We start from the raw sequence: 18,496 nt of genomic DNA on the forward strand, positions 1-18,496 counted from the left end.
AGAACTTGGGGTCCGCAACACATAGCCAGGGGGTCCGCAAAATAATTTACTTGAAATTATAAAGTTGAGTTTTATCATTTTAAAACAGATGATGTCTACAGATGATGCCCCTTTTCACCCATAAAACAAGCAAATTGTGTCTATTTGCTCCTACCCACAATTAACTTCACTTAGGTCATGAAGAACCATTCCTACTACTGCTTAGCTTGGCTTAGCTGGCTTAGCTGGCATCAGCCAGCTAGCTGATGAATATGTAGAAATGTTTGAGTCAGTCCATGTTGTCAAGTGACAGAAAAACCAAAACTGACAAAAGACGAAGTTGCACATCTGCCAAAAAACATGGGATAGTGGACCTGGCCACAACTGCAGAGAATACAAATGGCATGCTTAATTGTTACGGTTATGAGGGGGTCCTCGGAAAATTGTCTCCCCCAAAATGGGTCCATGGAACCAAAAACATTGAGAACCCCTGATTTAGATGATGTACTTATTTAGAGCAACTTACAGTGAACTAATTACAGGGACAAGGAGCAACTCCGGGTTAAGCACCTCAAAGCCACAATGGTGGTAGCCGCTGGGATTGAACTCGTAATGTTCTGGTGTTCCGTTTGGAAGGCTAGAATCCTAACCACTAGACAACCAACAAAATGTACATACATACAGTACATACATACATACATAGAGGCCAAGACACATGAAACAGTGTGCACACATACAGTGTGCGTAAATGGCAGAGCCCTCCCTGCATTGCAGTCTCAGTAGGGGTCTGTTCTGTCTCTGTCTAGCACTATTCACCCCACTACATAAATTAAGCATACAGTATATACTTTGTACATACATATACAAACATACATACATACATACATACATACATGCATACATACATACTGCACATATGTACATGCATGCATACAATGTACATATGAAGTACACTTATAAGCTGTTCACACACGCCTTGCTAAGCGCAGGGCATAATCACATAGTGAGAGTATCAGGGCAGTGAGAGTGTCAGGGCAGACCCCACAGACACTTACTGAAGTAGAAATGTCAGCTACTTAGCAAGAAGACATGCAGAGCACTTCTTAGCACTTTAGAAACGTGTGTGGTGTTACGCTAATCATCATTTAAGGGGTGCTTTTTCTTTTTTTTTCTGCTGAGTGGGACATGCCCCCAGACCGCCCTAGCATTTACGAGGGCCCAAATTTATTTTCTTTCATAAAACCCAACATTTTTAACAGCACCCCTGCCATCAGATCATACTTTACTGTAGCTGTTTTTCTAATGGAAAAAGGATGTTTTCCTGCACACATTCAGTACATACATACATACATACATACATACATACATACATAGAGACCAATGGATATGAGGAAAGTGTGCACACATACAGTATGTACATACATCAAACATATATACTACACATACGTAAATACATAAATTTCTACATGCTGCACATACATAAATACATACATTTCTACATACTGCACATACATAAATACAGTACATTTCTACATACTGCACACATACATAAATACATACATTTCTACATACTGCACATACATAAATACATGCATGTCTACATACTGCACATACATACATACATAAATACATACATTTCTACATACTGCACATACATAAATACATGCATGTCTACATACTGCACATACATGCATATAAGATACTTGCTGACCTGGAAATATCAACTGTTTTTGGTGCTTCGGAAACTTGTGTGCTATTACTGTAATGCTCAATGGGTTCATCAACCCTTGAATAGACTGAGCTGAAAATGTGAATTTGCACTGAAACTTGGGTTGTTCCTCTCTTGAAATGAGTCAGAGTGTGACTTGAGTTAATTCTGGTTGCAGTCTGTCTCACAGTAAGACTTTCACTTTAACATTTTTTTGAGTTCATCCCCTTTTATATTAGATGCAGCCAGCTATTTACTAAGCAGCTGATACTTCCATTTCATGTCAATTCATCATGACAAAGGGTAACTTTAGGCATTATGGCAGTGACAAAAGAAGAGTATGTATCCTTTTAATCTGGACATTCTGGAAAAGGCCAGAACGGCCGTCCATCCAACGGCCGTCGGCCTGGCTCAAAATAGCCTAGGCCTACTTTATCAGCCAAGTAGCTCTGTGTCACACAGGCACAAGGGACAATGGAAAGGTCGCAGTGTCTGTTCAGTGTCACCAAAAAAGACTGTGTGGTTGTGCTCAAACATGTTGCACAAAACGTAATTTCTGTCAGAAACCACAAGGGCTCTATCGTGCACCGGCACAAAGTGGGGCAACACAAAACGTATTCTTATCTTACATCCAGTCAGTGGCGGATTTGGCGCCATGCGCTGCACTTTTGTTAAACCTAGCACCCAGGGGTGTTGCAAAAGGTGTAGTCTGGCACATGATCCAAAAATCACTATCATACACCCTCTAAAAATCATTACGCCACTGACCAAGAGATACCTCAGAAATGATCAACAGTGATATGGGCGGGTGCCCGACAGCATATATCCTGCTTCTCTCATCCACAGGAACTCGCACCAGTGCACCGCACATCCATGCAAAACATTACAAATTACACAATTACAATGGGAAACATAATTATAATAAAGATATTAGGAAATACATCTCACAATGAGTTATTTGCCATCATTTGCAAATTGGTAACGATGGATCAAATTGAGTAGGCACTTCACCAATAGAAGCAAGACGCGTAGGTCTTAAAATCAACCTGCCCATGTCGGGGGTGTCTGTCAAGAACCAGGAAATACAGAAATTCAGGAATCAACACTGACGGACTGACTTTAGGCTACACCAGACAAGACAGTGTAAGTTCATAAAAACATCACTATTGAACTCTTCTGTTAAATATTGCTGTGTTTGCTCAATTGCGCAGCCAAATGGCCGAGAAACACTTATCTGTCCCACTTAGCTGTCCCTAAGTGAAGATCTCCTGGCTGATGAGCTGGGAACCAATGCATTTCATCACCACCTGTGACGTTTCGGGCTGAATGCCCTTCTTCAGACATGAAGACAGCAAGAAGACAAGGCACATATATACACACACCAATCAACAAATCACCTGACAAATCACCTGTTACAGGTTATTATCTTAAAGTGCAAAGCGTCCATTAAAGTGCAAAGTGTCCATTAAAGTGCAAGTGCAAACAAAGTCACATGACAATACTGTGTACTGTACATAGTGCCCCAGACAATCTTAAAGTGGTGATAAACTGCAGGCACAGTTAAGCAAAAAAGCCACAGCTTATATCACAGTAACATGACCTAGTTTCAGAAGTCACAGTAACATGGCATCTTAACAGGGTAATGATAAAATACAAGTCCAGAAGAGCAAACAACAAGCAAACAGGCCACAGCTTATACATCACAGTGATGTGACCTAGCTTAGGAAATCACAGTAACATGGTCTAGCTTGAGAGAGCAATGATCTGATACAGTTAGACACAATCAATGACATACAAACAATAAAGTACAGCGAGCCTCTAATAAATATTAGGCCTGGTTGAGCCTACAAAAAAGGTCGCAGATCAAATTCCTCATTCATTCCTTTGGGGGCTAGAGTGTCAAGCGTATATCTCCAGAAGGCCTCCCTCTTTAGTAGTAACGTATTGATGTCACCCCCCCTAGTGGGTGATTTGACTACTTCGATCCCCCAGTAGCGAAGTGTGGATAGATTGTGGGAGTTGAGGGTGAAATGAACTGCTACAGGGCTTTTGGAGTCATGATTTCTTATGTTGGATCTATGATCAGATATTCTGATTTTCAATGGCCGAGTGAAGAGCTCCCATTCCCAGAGACCCATATTGGACCCGTCGGACACCGACCAGGTACACAATGTGATTAATCTTTCCACTAAACCACTGTCCGAAGTCTGTCTGAGCGCTTTAAGCAAAGGCCTCTCTTTTGTGCCTACGACACAATGTCGAGACTTTGACACTATTGTGGATTTACATAAATTCTTTCGAAATCTTCGACTTAAAGAATTTTTCAGTGCTAATAACAACGCGAATGGTCATACCTTTAACAACTTTGATGGTACTATTACAGCCACACGAACTACGGGGACTCAAGACGCTAGAGGCCTGTCCGGAGGAGTCGAGGACAGTCGCTACCGTGAAAACCCGGACTCCATTCAGAGGTAAAAGTACTTTTATTCCTCCCAGTAAGAGAAATGCCTCTTTGGACACCTATTGTAGGCTGGTGGAGAAAGACGTGTCTCTCCTGCTTAACAAAAAGAAGGAATATAAAGTGGCTAATAACCTAACCAAAGAGCAAAGAACAGAACTTGATACGCTTAAAAAAGATAAGAGTCTAGTGATTCAAAGCGCGGACAAAGGGGGCACTATAGTTGTAATGGACCGCTCAGCTTATGATGGCGAAATCCAAAGACAATTGAGCAATACTACCTTTTACAGACAGCTGAATCATAATCCCACACAGGAATTTAAACAACGGATAAGAAATAAACTAGAGGGCTTCCTGGAGTCAGGGGAAATTTCTAAATCTGAATTTGACTTTATTACTGTCAACTCCCCAGTCACACCTGTTCTGTATACTTTACCAAAGATTCATAAGAAGTTCACAGATGTACCGCCTGGTCGACCCATTGTCGCAGCGATCGGATCTTTGACAGAAAATGTATCAGCTTTTGTGGACCACTTCCTTCAGCCATTAGTAATGCACTTACCTTCCTATGTGAAAGACTCCATGGAATTTCTCAAATTGATAAAAACAATAGAATTAACAGATGAGCCATGTCAGTTGGTTACCATGGACATAGAATCATTGTATACCAATGTACCGTTTGAGGGGGGCCTACAGGCATCAGAACACTTTCTCAATCAACGAACAGACTGTACCCCTAGCACAAAATGCATATTGGACCTGTTTGAGATTGTGTTGACATCTAATTTTTTTCTCTTTGGTTCTGATTATTACCTCCAGGTATCGGGCACAAGTATGGGTGCCAAAATGGCCCCCAGTTTCTCTTCCCTCTACTGTGGATTTTTTGAACACCAAACAGTCTTCAACGAACAACGTAATCCATTTTTGCATAACATCTCATATTGGAAGAGGTACATCAATGACATATTCTTTGTGTGGAAAGGGTCGGAAGTTGAACTAGGACAATTTCATCAGTTCATTAACACAAATACCCAACAACTTCGATTTACCATGGAACACAGCACACAAAAAATGAATTTCTTGGATATTTTAATATACAGAGATGGGACCACACTTGGCTTTAATTTGTATAGGAAGAGTACAGACAGAAATTCTATTCTACACAGCCAGTCTTTCCACCCGACTGCTCTTAAGAGGGCCCTTCCGATTTCTCAATTTAATCGTATTCGCCGCATCTGTAGTACTGATGAGGACTATATGACACAAGCTGCGGAGTTGGAGAAGCGGTTTGCACAGAGACTATACAAATTAGACTGGATCAAAGACGCACGCAGTCGTTTTGATTCTGTTTCTCAAGCAGAATGTCTTCAACGTAGTAGAGAACAAAAAACAAGACCTCAAGTAAATTGTATTGTGCAATATTCCCCCATTGGAAAAGAGATTCAATCCATCATCAACAGGTACTGGCATATCATTGAATCTGATCCAGGATTAAAAGTTTTCACTTCTGCCCCGCGGGTAGTTTTCAAAAGACCACCCAACTTGCGTAATTCTCTGGTGAGGGCCCATCTTCCACCAGTAACTCCAACCAACTTCTTACAAGCAGCGCCCCCCGGGAATTATAGATGTGGCCGATGCACACAATGCAATTTCACACACAAAATGAACTGTTTCAGCCATCCTCATATAGGGAAGTCTTTTGCTATCAAAGACATCATCACTTGCACCACACGGAATGTCATTTACATGCTCAAATGTCCGTGTGGTCTTGCCTATATTGGCAAGACCACTCGGCCATTGAAAATCAGAATATCTGAACATAGATCCAACATAAGAAATCATGACTCCAAAAGCCCTGTAGCAGTTCATTTCACCCTCAACTCCCACAATCTGTCCACACTTCGCTACTGGGGGATCGAAGTAGTCAAATCACCCACTAGGGGGGGTGACATCAATACGTTACTACTAAAGAGGGAGGCCTTCTGGAGATATACGCTTGACACTCTAGCCCCCAAAGGAATGAATGAGGAATTTGATCTGCAACCTTTTTTGTAGGCTCAACCAGGCCTAATATTTATTAGAGGCTCTCTGTACTTTATTGTTTGTATGTCATTGATTGTGTCTAACTGTATCAGATCATTGCTCTCTCAAGCTAGACCATGTTACTGTGATTTCCTAAGCTAGGTCACATCACTGTGATGTATAAGCTGTGGCCTGTTTGCTTGTTTTTTGCTCTTCTGGACTTGTATTTTATCATTACTCTTTTAAGATGCCATGTTACTGTGACTTCGGAAACTAGGTCATGTTACTGTGATATAAGCTGTGGATTTTTTGCTTAACTGTGCCTGCAGTTTATCACCACTTTAAGATTGTCTGGGGCACTATGTACAGTACACAGTATTGTTTGCACTTGCACTTTAATGGACACTTTGCACTTTAATGGACGCTTTGCACTTTAAGATAATAACCTGTAACAGGTGATTTGTCAGGTGATTTGTTGATTGGTGTGTGTATATATGTGCCTTGTCTTCTTGCTGTCTTCATGTCTGAAGAAGGGCATTCAGTCCAAAACGTCACATGTGGTGATTAAATCTTTTTTATAAGGAGTTTTCAGTGTGCGGACTAACATCATTTTTTATTACTGAAATTTTTGGGTCCAGCACCTGGGTCCAGTTTGGATCTGGATGTGCACGTTTTTTGTATTTTTTAACCAATGCATTTCACCCTGTCCCTATGCCATCCCTGTTGCTGTGGGAACCAATGCACCCTGTCCCTATGCCATCCCTGTTGCTGTGGGAACCAATGCATTTCACCCTGTCCCTATGCCATCCCTGTTGCTGTGGGAACCAATGCACCCTGTCCCTATGCCATCACTGTTGCTGTGGGAACCAATGCACCCTGTCCCTATATGCTCTCCTTGTTGCTATGCTGCAGTTCTATGCTAGTGGATCATTCCAACATCCCCTAAACTTAACTGGAGGCATATCACAATCTGCCATAAATTCAGCTATACATGCAGTTACATCAGGTCTAGTCCGACATGCTAGTGAATACATTCAATTTCCCATGACACCTGACAGACAGGAGCATGTTAGACAGGAGTTCTAGGCGAAGAGTGGCTTCCCTGGTGTGCTGGGTGCAATAGATTAGACAGACTCATGTGCAACTACGTGCCCCATCACAGAATGCTCTGATCTACATCAACCGCAAGGGAACCCACTCAATAAACATACAGGTGATTTGTGATGCAGCATGTAAAGTGCAAGCGCCTGACTATCCTATGAAATATCCTCTTTATACATCATACTGGCCAATTCTGTCATTCCTGCAGTCTTCCAGATGGGAACCTCCTCTGGAGGGGTGGCTGTTAGTGGACAATGGCTACCCATTAAAGGCATGGCTGATTACATGTTATATCATGCCAACAACAGTGTGGGAATAGTCGTTCAATCAAAAACACGCAAATGCATGCGCCGTCGTTGAAAGAACATTTGGGTTGCTGAAAATGCACTTCAGATGTTTGGATATTAAAGTCAGGTGGCACATTACAGTACAGTCCTCAGAAAGTTGCAGCATTCTTTGTGGTATGTTGCGTGTTTCATAACATTGCCATGCCCATATATGTCTCGTAGATATAGATGAGGAAACATTACAGAAAGAGTTGCATTGTCTACTTGTCTAGACGTTTGCTACCACAACTACCGCATATTTGCAATAGCTCTAACCCTAGGTCCATACACATCTTGGTGATACTGTGCGCCAGCCTTAATCAACCCAGCCAACATGTATATCTGGGGCCCACATGGGTTCTACATGGGCTACATGGGTACCAGGTGGGCATGGGCTAGAGGTGGGCATTTTTCAAGGGGCCCATATGGGTTAGCCAAGAAGGGCCCATGTGGGCTACCCATGTAGGTCCTGGTTGGGTAAATAGTAGGAAAGCATTTATATGGCCTCGGCATGGGCAACACAAATGGGTCCCAGGAGGGATTACCACTTGGGTTACACATTGTCAAACCTGGTCTAACCCATGTGGGCTCCCAATATGAGTCCAACTATGGTCTGTAATGGGAATCCCATATATGGGCTCAGAATGGGCAACACATATGGGCCCCATTGGTATTTAATGTTTGGGTTAAATATGGGCAAACCAGGATAAACCCATGTGGGCAATCCATATGGGTCCCAAATGGGTAATTCATGTGAACTCAATAAATGGTCTCAGAATGGGCAACACAAATGGGGCCCAGTCGTATTTGATGTTTGAGTTAGACATGGGCAAACCTGGATAAACCCTTGTGGGCTTCCCACGTCGGTGCTGTGTGGGTTATTAATGGGAAATCAACAATTGCGTTCATGCTGGGCAACACATATGGGGCCCATTAGGGTTAGCCACTTGGGTTGGATATGGGCAAACCTGGACAAACCCATGTGGGCAATAAATATGGGTCCTAGATGGGTAATTAATGTGAACCCAATATATGGTCTGAGAATGGGCAACACAAATGGGGCCCAGTTGTACTTAATGTTTGGGTTAGACATGGGCAAACTGGGATAAACCCATGTGGGCTCCCTATGTTGGTGTCATGTGGGTCATTAATGGGAAATCAACAATTGGGTTCAGACTGGGAAACACGTATGGGGCCCATTAGGGTTAGCCACTCGGGTTGGATATGGGCAAACCTAGACAATATCACGTGGGCAGTTCATTTGGGCCCTACGTGGGTAATTAATGGGAAACCAATATCTGGACTTAGAATGGGCAACACATATGGATCCCATTTGGGTAAACCACTCGGGTTGGATATGGGCAAACCTGGACAAACCCACGTGGGCAATCCATATGGGTCCTAGATGGGTAATTAATGTGAAACCAATATATGGATTTAGAATGGGCAACACATATGGATCCCATTTGGGTAAACCACTCGGGTTGGATATGGGCAAACCTGGACAAACCCACGTTTGCAATCCATATGGGTCCTAGATGGGTAATTAATGTGAAACCAATATATGGTCTCAGAATGGGCAACACAAATGGGACCCAGTTGTACTTAATGTTTGGGTTAGTCATGGGCAAACTGGGATAAACCCATGTGGGCTCCCTATGTTGGTGTCATGTGGGTCATTAATGGGAAATCAACAATTGGGTTCAGACTGGGAAACACACATGGGGCCCATTAGGGTTAGCCACTCGGGTTGGAAATGGGCAAACCTGGACAATATCACGTGGGCAGTTCGTTTGGGCCCTACATGGGTAATTAATGTGAAACCAATATATGGGCTTAGAATGGGCAACACATATGGAGCCCATTAGGGTTAACCACTCGGGTTGTATATGGGCCAACCTTGACAAACCCACGTGGGCAATCCATATGGGTCCTAGATGGGTTATTCATGTGAACCCAATATATGAGCTAAGAATGGACAACACATATTGAGCCCATTAGGGTAAACCACTCGGGTTGGATATAGGCCAATCTGGACAAACCCACGTGAGCAATAAATATGGGTCCTAGATGGGTAATTCATGTGAACTCAATATATGGTCTCAGAATGGGTAACACAAATGGGGCCCAGTCGTATTTGATGTTTGAGTTAGACATGGGCAAACCTGGATAAACCCTTGTGGGCTTCCCATGTCGGTGCTGTGTGGGTTATTAATGGGAAATCAACAATTGGGTTCAGGCTGGGCAACACTTATGGGGCCCATTAGGGTTAGCCACTCGGGTTGGATATTGGCAAACCTGGACAATATCACATGGGCAGTTCATTTGGGCCCTACATGGGTAAATAATGTGAAACCAATATATGGGCTTAGAACGGGAAACACATATGGAGCCCAGTCGTATTTAATGTTTGGGTTAGACATGGGCAAACCTGGATAAACCCTTGTGGGCTTCCCACGTCGGTGCTGTGTGGGTTATTAATGGGAAATCAACAATTGGGTTCAGGCTGGGCAACACTTATGGGGCCCATTAGGGTTAACTGCCTGGTTCGATATGGGCAAAACCGGACAATATCACGTCGGCAGTTCATTTGGGTCCGACATGGGTCATTAATGTGAAACCAATATATGGGCTCAGAATGGGTAACACATATGGAGCCCATGAGGGTTGAATTATCGCAAACCTGGACAAACCCACATGGTTAATCCATATAGGTCCTAAATGGATAATTAATATAAAACCAATATATATGGGCAAACCTGGACAAACCCACATCGGCAATTTATATGGGTCCCAAATGGGTAATTAATGTGAAACCAATATATGGGTTCGGAATGGGCAACACATATGGATCCCATTTGGGTAAACCACTCGGGTTGGATATGGGCAAACCTGGACAAACCCATGTGGGCAATAAATATGGGTCCTAGATGGGTAATTATTGTGAACCCAATATATGGTCTCAGAATGGGCAACACAAATGGGGCCCAGTTGTATTTAATGTTTGGGTTAGACATGGGCAAACTGGGATAAATCCATGTGGGCTCCCAATATGCGTCCTACTATGGTCTGTAATGGGAATCACATATATGGGCTCAGAATGGGCAACACATATGGCCCCCTTTGGTATTTAATGTTTAGGTTAGATATGGCCAAACCGGGATGAACCCATGTGGTCTCCCAATGTTGGTGCCATGTGGGTCATTAATGGCAAATCAACAATTGGGTTCAGGCTGGGAAACAAATATGGGCCCCATTAGGTTTAGCCACTCGGGTTGGATATGGGCAAACCTGAACAATATCACGTGGGCAATTAATTTGGGCCCTACATGGGTAATTAATGTGAAACCAATATATGGGCTCAGAATGGGCAACACATATGGATCCCATTTGGGTTAACCACTCGGGTTAGATATGGGCAAACCTGGACAAACCCACACGGTTAATCCATATAGGTCCTAAATGGGTAATTAATATGAAACCAATATATGGGCTCAGAATGGGGAACACAAAGGGGGCGCATTTGTGTTGAATGCTTGGTTCCGACATGGGCAAACCTGGACAAACCCTTGTGGGCTTCCCACGTCGGTGCCATGTCGGTCATTAATGGGAAATCAACAATTGGGTTCAGGCTGGGCAACACATATGATGCCCATTAGGGTTAGCCACTTGGGTTGGATATGGGCAAACCTGGATAAACCCACGTGGGCTAGACTTAAAACATTGTGCAGTTCAGAGATTGGGGGTGCTTCAAAGGGTCTCACAGCAGGCCACACAATATTTGACACCAGGTAGGCCTTGTGCACCTCTCCATTTCCCTCTTCAACCTTGGTCTACAGAACACCAATACAGTGTGACCATAAATACCGACGAGTTAGACTTAAAATGGTTATATCATTGAATCGAACATTCAACTGTAGTAACAGCACCTAACGCTGGAGTAATTTGAACTGCTCATTATAGCACTGCCCTGGTCTAAAACAGTGGTTCTCAACCTTTTTTGCTCTGTGACCCAAATTTAAACATAGCCTACCACTTGTGACCCTAAGACAAAGGCTGAAAGCTAATCATGCCTAAGGTTCAGGTTATTGACTCTTGCAACCCTTTCAGAACTTCACGCAACACAAATTTGAGTCCCGACCCAGAGGTTGAGAAACACTGGTCTAAAAAATGCTAATCAAAGAGGTCACATCACAGCTCATGGAACACGCGGCCAACATCAAGACCTCTTACCTGGACCAAGCCCACCCTGTTAAAGGCCTGTCTTCCTACCCTCTATTCAACATCATCAACTACCCAGCTATCATACTCTCAGCGGACCCAACTACCACCTAATCTCCAACCTCCCCTTTCTTGAGTCTAAACCTGGAAAGAGCAGTGGCTGCCCAACTCCAGCACTACATGTCCAACCATGAGCTCTTTGAACCCGTCCAATAAGGTTTCAGAGCCCACCTGCTGTCATCAATATCACCATCAATCCCCTCATTGCTGATGACAAACACCATCCTCATCCTGTAGAGTTTAACAGTTTCCTATTTCTCTGGAGACAGGGCCTTTCAAAACAACCTATGTCACAACTGCCTCTCCATACCCGCTGTGTCCCCAAAGACCACTTAAACACATAGCCTATTATTATTATTATTATTAGCCTAAAACTACTACAACTAGCATATCTAAAAATGTAAAGTTGACCACTGATTCCATACTACATGCAGAATGCACAGAGTTCTAGTACATATGCCTACATGTATAAACCTAGATTTTAGAAAATCTAGGTTTATAGTGTAATTAGCTTTATTTTTTATTTATTTTTCATTGACAAATGTACAGGCTGTTCACCTGTGGACTATCATAGTTATTTTATTCAATCATGTTTCGGGGTGGGCTCTGCTTTGAATGTCGACGTCACCCAACGTATCAGTTGACGTTATCAACGTTATCATAGTGATATGCGCGGGAGATTGACTTGTTCTACCTGGGCTCACTCCTAACGTTCATCGTCGAAAGCTTCCATAGGTAAGTACAATTGTGATTCATTGATAAGTTGTGTAAAAAGTATTAGCTTATGTACAACATTTTCGACTGTGTTCTGATCATTTAAATTACACAATTTGCTATTATGAACTCTTGCTAGCCTTACTAGGTCTACTTCATGAGCTATTAAGGTAAGTCAATGGACATCACAGCTAGTTTGAGTTTAAATGGTAGCATAAGTATTTCGGATCTTGCATGATAATTTCTAACGTGAGGTTTTACAGCTGCGTTAGGGAAGGCAGCACTTTTCATCAGATTAGATAGATGAGCTTCTAGGCTACTTGCTGCAACATTCTTCTTCTAAATAACAATTGTATGTGTGGCAGAATACACTCAAGAGCCTTCTAAATTGCATTTCGTTTCATGAGCCAGATTTAATTGAACTATGCATGCCCGTGCATGCCTGAAAGTAGGCTAGTGGAAGGCTAGCCAGAGAAATGGAGTTAACGAATGTTGTAGTCTTATCTGGCCCCCTTACGTTTTGATAGAGAGTTGGCAGGTCTAGCAGTAACCTTTAGGCAAGGCAGGCAGACAGACAAGATGCATTAGTCATGTACATGGAAATATTTGTACACACTTATGCACATTCCCTCACAGCACATTCAAGACTAAACGAAAATCAAACGAAACTACACGATTTAAGCTTTCCAATGGTGCCTCTTGCTCGTCACTCTGATGAACGTTTCGCGATAAAATTTACTTTGAATTTACATGCAATTCAATCATTCACTATATCAGCCTACATTGCAGTTCTGCATCCATCTGCACACCAACAAATTATGTTGGACTAAACAGCAGACCTTATCAAATGCACATTAAAAAAAAACTTGCTCTGTAGGCTGCAATGGTGTTCTTGAATAAAGCTGTAGCTGTAGCTTCTACTCATAATGAATATTAAACATATTTGCTAGGTTAGTTATCCCATCATTTTATAGGCCTATATATTATGATCCACGACTATAGCCTATTGCTAAATTCCAGATATTGACCATATCAAACTTTATCTCATACTTTAATTTTACTGCACTTGTCTCTTTCGATCATTTTAAACTGTTTTATCATTGGTCAAACTACTAAATTAAATCTGATCTTTGATAAAAAGAAAAATGAAAACCCTAACCTAAATGTAATCATGTAAACACCTCTTGTCTGAATTTGGCCCAGACATAAAAAAATAACTTGTATTGTAGTTGTATTTGAACTTGTATTGTAGTTAAAACTGCTATTTTTATTCAAACCAAAAATCTTAAATACTTTCCCTACTATTGCCCAGTACACAATTATTCCTGAAAGTGTACTTCTTAATTGAAAAATAAATAATGATTTTCTAGTTGATGATATAGCATGAAGTATTTGTTGAAAGAAAATGAATGTGCTGCTGAACTTCCATCTTTTGTTTCTTCTCCCCTTTCCTATAGGCTACTGTTTAATCTCCAGATCATACTGGAAAGCATTTTTCTGTCCCTCCCAAGTAAGTAAGTGTCAATTTCTTTTAAGTAGCTATGTAGGATTGTCAGAGAATGTTCACATTCAAAACATTGGGAAGTGTTCCTTTTAATCGCTAGACAAGCCTCTCGTTGGTTGCCAGATTGAGATTTCAATGTGATAAGTCACTGTCAATACAGTATCTGATCTACATACAGTGCATACGGAAAGTATTCACAGCGCTACACTTTTTCCACATTTTGTTATGTTTCAGACTCATCTTAAAATTGATTAAATTATTTATCAATCTACACACAATACTCCAACGCCCCACCAAAAAACTAGTGTTTGGAGTGTTTTGCAAATGTCTAAAAAAATGAAAGACTGAAATATACCATTTACATATGACATGACACTTTCCATCCTACTATCCTTGCATCCTACTTCTATCAATGGTCCTTGAGATGCTTCTACAACTTGATTCGAGTCCACCTATGCCTAAATGAATTCACTGGACATTATTAGGAGAGGCACACATCTCTTTATATACTGTAAGGTCTCACAGTTGATGGTGTATGTCAGAGTGAAAACCAAGCCACGAGGTCGAGAGAATTGTCCGTAGACCTGCAAGACAGGGTTGTTTAAAGACGCAGACATTTTCTTGTACCCTTCCCCAGATCTGTGTCTTCACACAACCCTGTCTCGCAGGTCTATGGACAATTCTCTCGACCTCGTGGCTTGGTTTTTACTCTGACATACATCAACTGTGAGACCTTATATAAAGAGATGTGTGCCTAATGTCCAGTGAATTAATTTAGGCACAGGTGGACTTGAATCAAGTTGTAGAAGCATCTCAAGGACCATTGATAGAAGTAGGATGCACCAGAGCTCAATGGCAAGTGTCATAACAAAAGGTGTGAATACTGATGTAAATGGAATATTTCAGTTTTTTATTTTGTATACATTTAAGAACTGTCAAGAATTTTGCAAACACAGAAGGATTACATAGAGTGGCCAGGAGACGCGAGGGAACATGGATGTGTTTTCCATTTGAGGAACGTAGGCTAATCGATTGCGAACATGTACAGACAGCCACAGACACGGAGCATATAGTAGGCCTACTTTCATTTCTAGAGTTTTCACTTTCTAGAGTGTGCATTCAGTAAGTGAAAGATGCTTCATACCAAAATAGCGATCAAACATTATCAAATTTATCATGACATGTTGTCACAAACACTTATTCCTATTAGAAAATTAAAACCAAAATCATGTAAGTAAAGACTATGTTAAAGGGATATTCCACCATTTGGAGAATTACACTCATTTTCCACCTCCCCTTGAGTTAAACAATTGATTTTCCACCTCCCCTTGAGTTAAACAATTGATTTTTACCTTTCTCCAGTTCATCCAGCCGTTCTCTGAGTATGTGGATACCACAGCTCCAGCCTGGCATAGATCATTGAATCGGATTAGACCATTAGCATCTCGCCTGCTAGCATCACCTTTAAAAGTGACTAAGATTTCCGGTAATTTTCCTATTTAAAACGGGTCTCTTCTCAAGTTAGAACCTGTAATAAGACTAATTGAAAATGAAACGTGGCAATTTTCTAGGCTGATTTGACATGGAACTATACTCTCATTCAGGCGTAATAATCCAGTCACTAACCAATTTGTCTGCTGCAGCTCAACCTTGTTGCTAGAAGTTAGCCTACGGGAACTATTTTCAGGTGCTGCATGATATCATTGTGCTGCTGCGCCCATGTTGTTCCTTGATTATTACTGAGTGTAATTCCCCAAATGGTGGAATATCCCTTTAAGTGTTGTTCTCTCATTTATGCCTGTAATAAGGAAAATATGATTTTGGTTTGTAAAATGTATGCCCCCACCCCAAAACTCTAAATAAAAAAATGTCTTTGGACGACTTATTTTACCTTTTTCATGCAGGAAAAATGACCCTGGATTCAATTTTCTCCAGAATTACACTTTAAGATGATACACATATTTATACTCTCTGCCTGGCTTGATCTTATTAGTACAGAGCAATCGCCCCATTTATTGATGATAAGGCCAATCACTGTGCTAGGCAAAGGTAGCAAGCTCTAGACAAGCTAATGCTAACATTAGCACAACAATACAGCATAGAGTTGCCTACTGTTTTCGTGAAATTTCAAATCATTAGAAGCTCTGTATTGAACTGATACTAGTAAGTGCAATGTGAAGCATTACAAAACTGACTGTCAGGTTCAGCCTACAGTAAATGTTACAATGTATGAAGTTAAACATATTGTTCTTGAAACATGTTTATGATACTTGGCAGACCTATTATCCAAAGAGATGCACAAAATACAAAAAACAGATTAACATTAAATTATAATTATTATATTGTAATTGGGTCAATGATGTGACATGTATATTGTCTTGTCCAAGTATTAGAATTTCTTCTAGCTATTTCAATCCACATGTGTAATGCCTCAATTTAATCTACAAAACCTGTGTAATTTAAACATATTTTCAGTACATTAATATAACCCCCAAAATACCAGGTGGTCCAACCAAAAAGTACTGATTACAAACAGTAAAAATATTGACTTTGAAGCTGGCAACACTACATTGGCCCAACTGGCTCATGAACTAAATCATTTTGCAATTAGTAGTCAGTAGAAAGCATCTGAATTGAATTGATCTAATTCAATTTGATGGGCTTGTTGCTTTTTGAAATGCATCCTCAAAAAAATTAAACATGGAATTATGTGAAATGTATATTTGAGTATGTTGATTTCCTGTCTGATAATGACAAATACTCATATCCAAGCATTTAATCTTAAATATAATTTTATTTTACAGAGGCCCTCAAGAACAACCCCCTTACCAGCACTACAAATCAGAGGAGGCTGAACGGTCGTTAGGGAAATGGTTTACTGGGGCAAGGGACAGGGGAGGGCTGAGGGCAGCCAGAGTGGCGAAGTGATTTAATTCAATTAAATTTAGGTATTGCTGTTTGTAACCAGTTCTTGTTGTTGTTCTCTGTGTTGATGTTGATGTTCTCTGTGTTGTAATTTATTAAATGATTATTATTAAATGCAGAAAAATAAAATTAGGCTGCTTTTTCTGCTGTTTGGTGGGACCTTAGAGCCATAGCCCCCTGGAAGTGACTAATACAAATGGGTCTGGTTTTGGATTGGTATTTATGTGTTATTTTGGATTGGTGTTTATGTTGTAAACATTGGGATTTTAATTATATTTTATTGTAAATGTTGGAGCCATATGACATTGAAGATAGGACCAAGATCATGTATACATTGCCCAGCTTTGCCCTACTTAATGACTATAATCTTGCATGCAACCCATTTGGCCAATGTGTAGAACCTAGACAGAATATTAAGGTGGGGCACGGATGGGTCTGGCATTTATTGCCCAGTTTGGAGCCACATAAAACCCATTGTAATCCTGCCTGAAGCCCATGTGGACAAATGGCATGGGGCCACTATAGAACCTGCGATTCATCCCTCCTATACCCCATTATTTAAATCATGTAGTACCCATGTCGAACCCAGGTAGAATTTAAGGCTGGGGCCCCAGATGGGTCCATTGTTTGTTGCCCATTTGGTACCCACATAAAACCCAGTGTAATCCTGCATGGAACCCATGTGGGTAAATTACATGGGGCCACTTTGAAACCCATGGACAATCCCACAAAATAACCCATATTTCAACCCATATGGTACCCATGTAGAACCCAGGTAGAATTTAAAGCTGGGCTCCAGAAGGGTCCAGTGTATGTTGCCCAGTTGGGACCCAAATAAAACTCAGTGTAATCCTGCATAGAGCCCATGTGGGCAAATTACATGGGGCCACTAAGGAACCCGTGGACAATCCCACAAAAAAAACCATATTTCAACCCATGAGGTACCCATGTAGGACCCAGGTAGAATTCAAGGCTGAGTTCCAGAAGGGTCCAGCGTATGTTGCCCAGTTGGGACCCAAATAAAACCCAGTGTAATCCTGCATGGAGCCCATGTGGGCAAATGACATGGGGCCACTTTGGAAACCGCGGACAATCCCACGAAAAAACCCATATTTCAACCCATGAGGTACCCATGTAGGACCCAGGTAGAATTTAAGGCTATGTTCCAGAAGGGTCCAGTGTATGTTGCCCAGTTGGGACCCAAATAAAACCCAGTATAATCCTGCATGGAGCCCATGTGGGCAAATGACATGGGGCCACTTTGGAAACCGCGGACAATCCCACAAAAAAACCCATTTTCAACCCATGAGGTACCCATGTAGGACCCAGGTAGAATTTAAGGCTGTGTTCCAGAAGGGTCCAGTGTATGTTGCCCAGTTGGGACCCAAATAAAACCCAGTATAATCCTGCATGGAGCCCATGTGGGCAAATTACATGGGGCCACTTTGGAAACCGCGGACAATCCCACAAAAAAA

At 41.6% G+C, this 18,496-nt stretch overlaps 1 long non-coding RNA gene across 1 annotated transcript; it reads left to right on the forward strand.

The window, feature by feature from the left end:
* Window positions 1-12,507: 12,507 nt before the first annotated feature.
* LOC125297144 lies at window positions 12,508-17,035 on the forward strand. The gene is made up of 3 exons (XR_007193953.1): window positions 12,508-12,613; window positions 14,050-14,102; window positions 16,901-17,035. It is a non-coding gene; the product is annotated as an uncharacterized LOC125297144 (long non-coding RNA).
* The last annotated feature ends 1,461 nt before the right edge of the window (window positions 17,036-18,496 follow it).

Source organism: Alosa alosa, chromosome 7 (assembly GCF_017589495.1).
Source record: "Alosa alosa isolate M-15738 ecotype Scorff River chromosome 7, AALO_Geno_1.1, whole genome shotgun sequence".
Classification (NCBI taxonomy): domain Eukaryota; kingdom Metazoa; phylum Chordata; class Actinopteri; order Clupeiformes; family Clupeidae; genus Alosa; species Alosa alosa.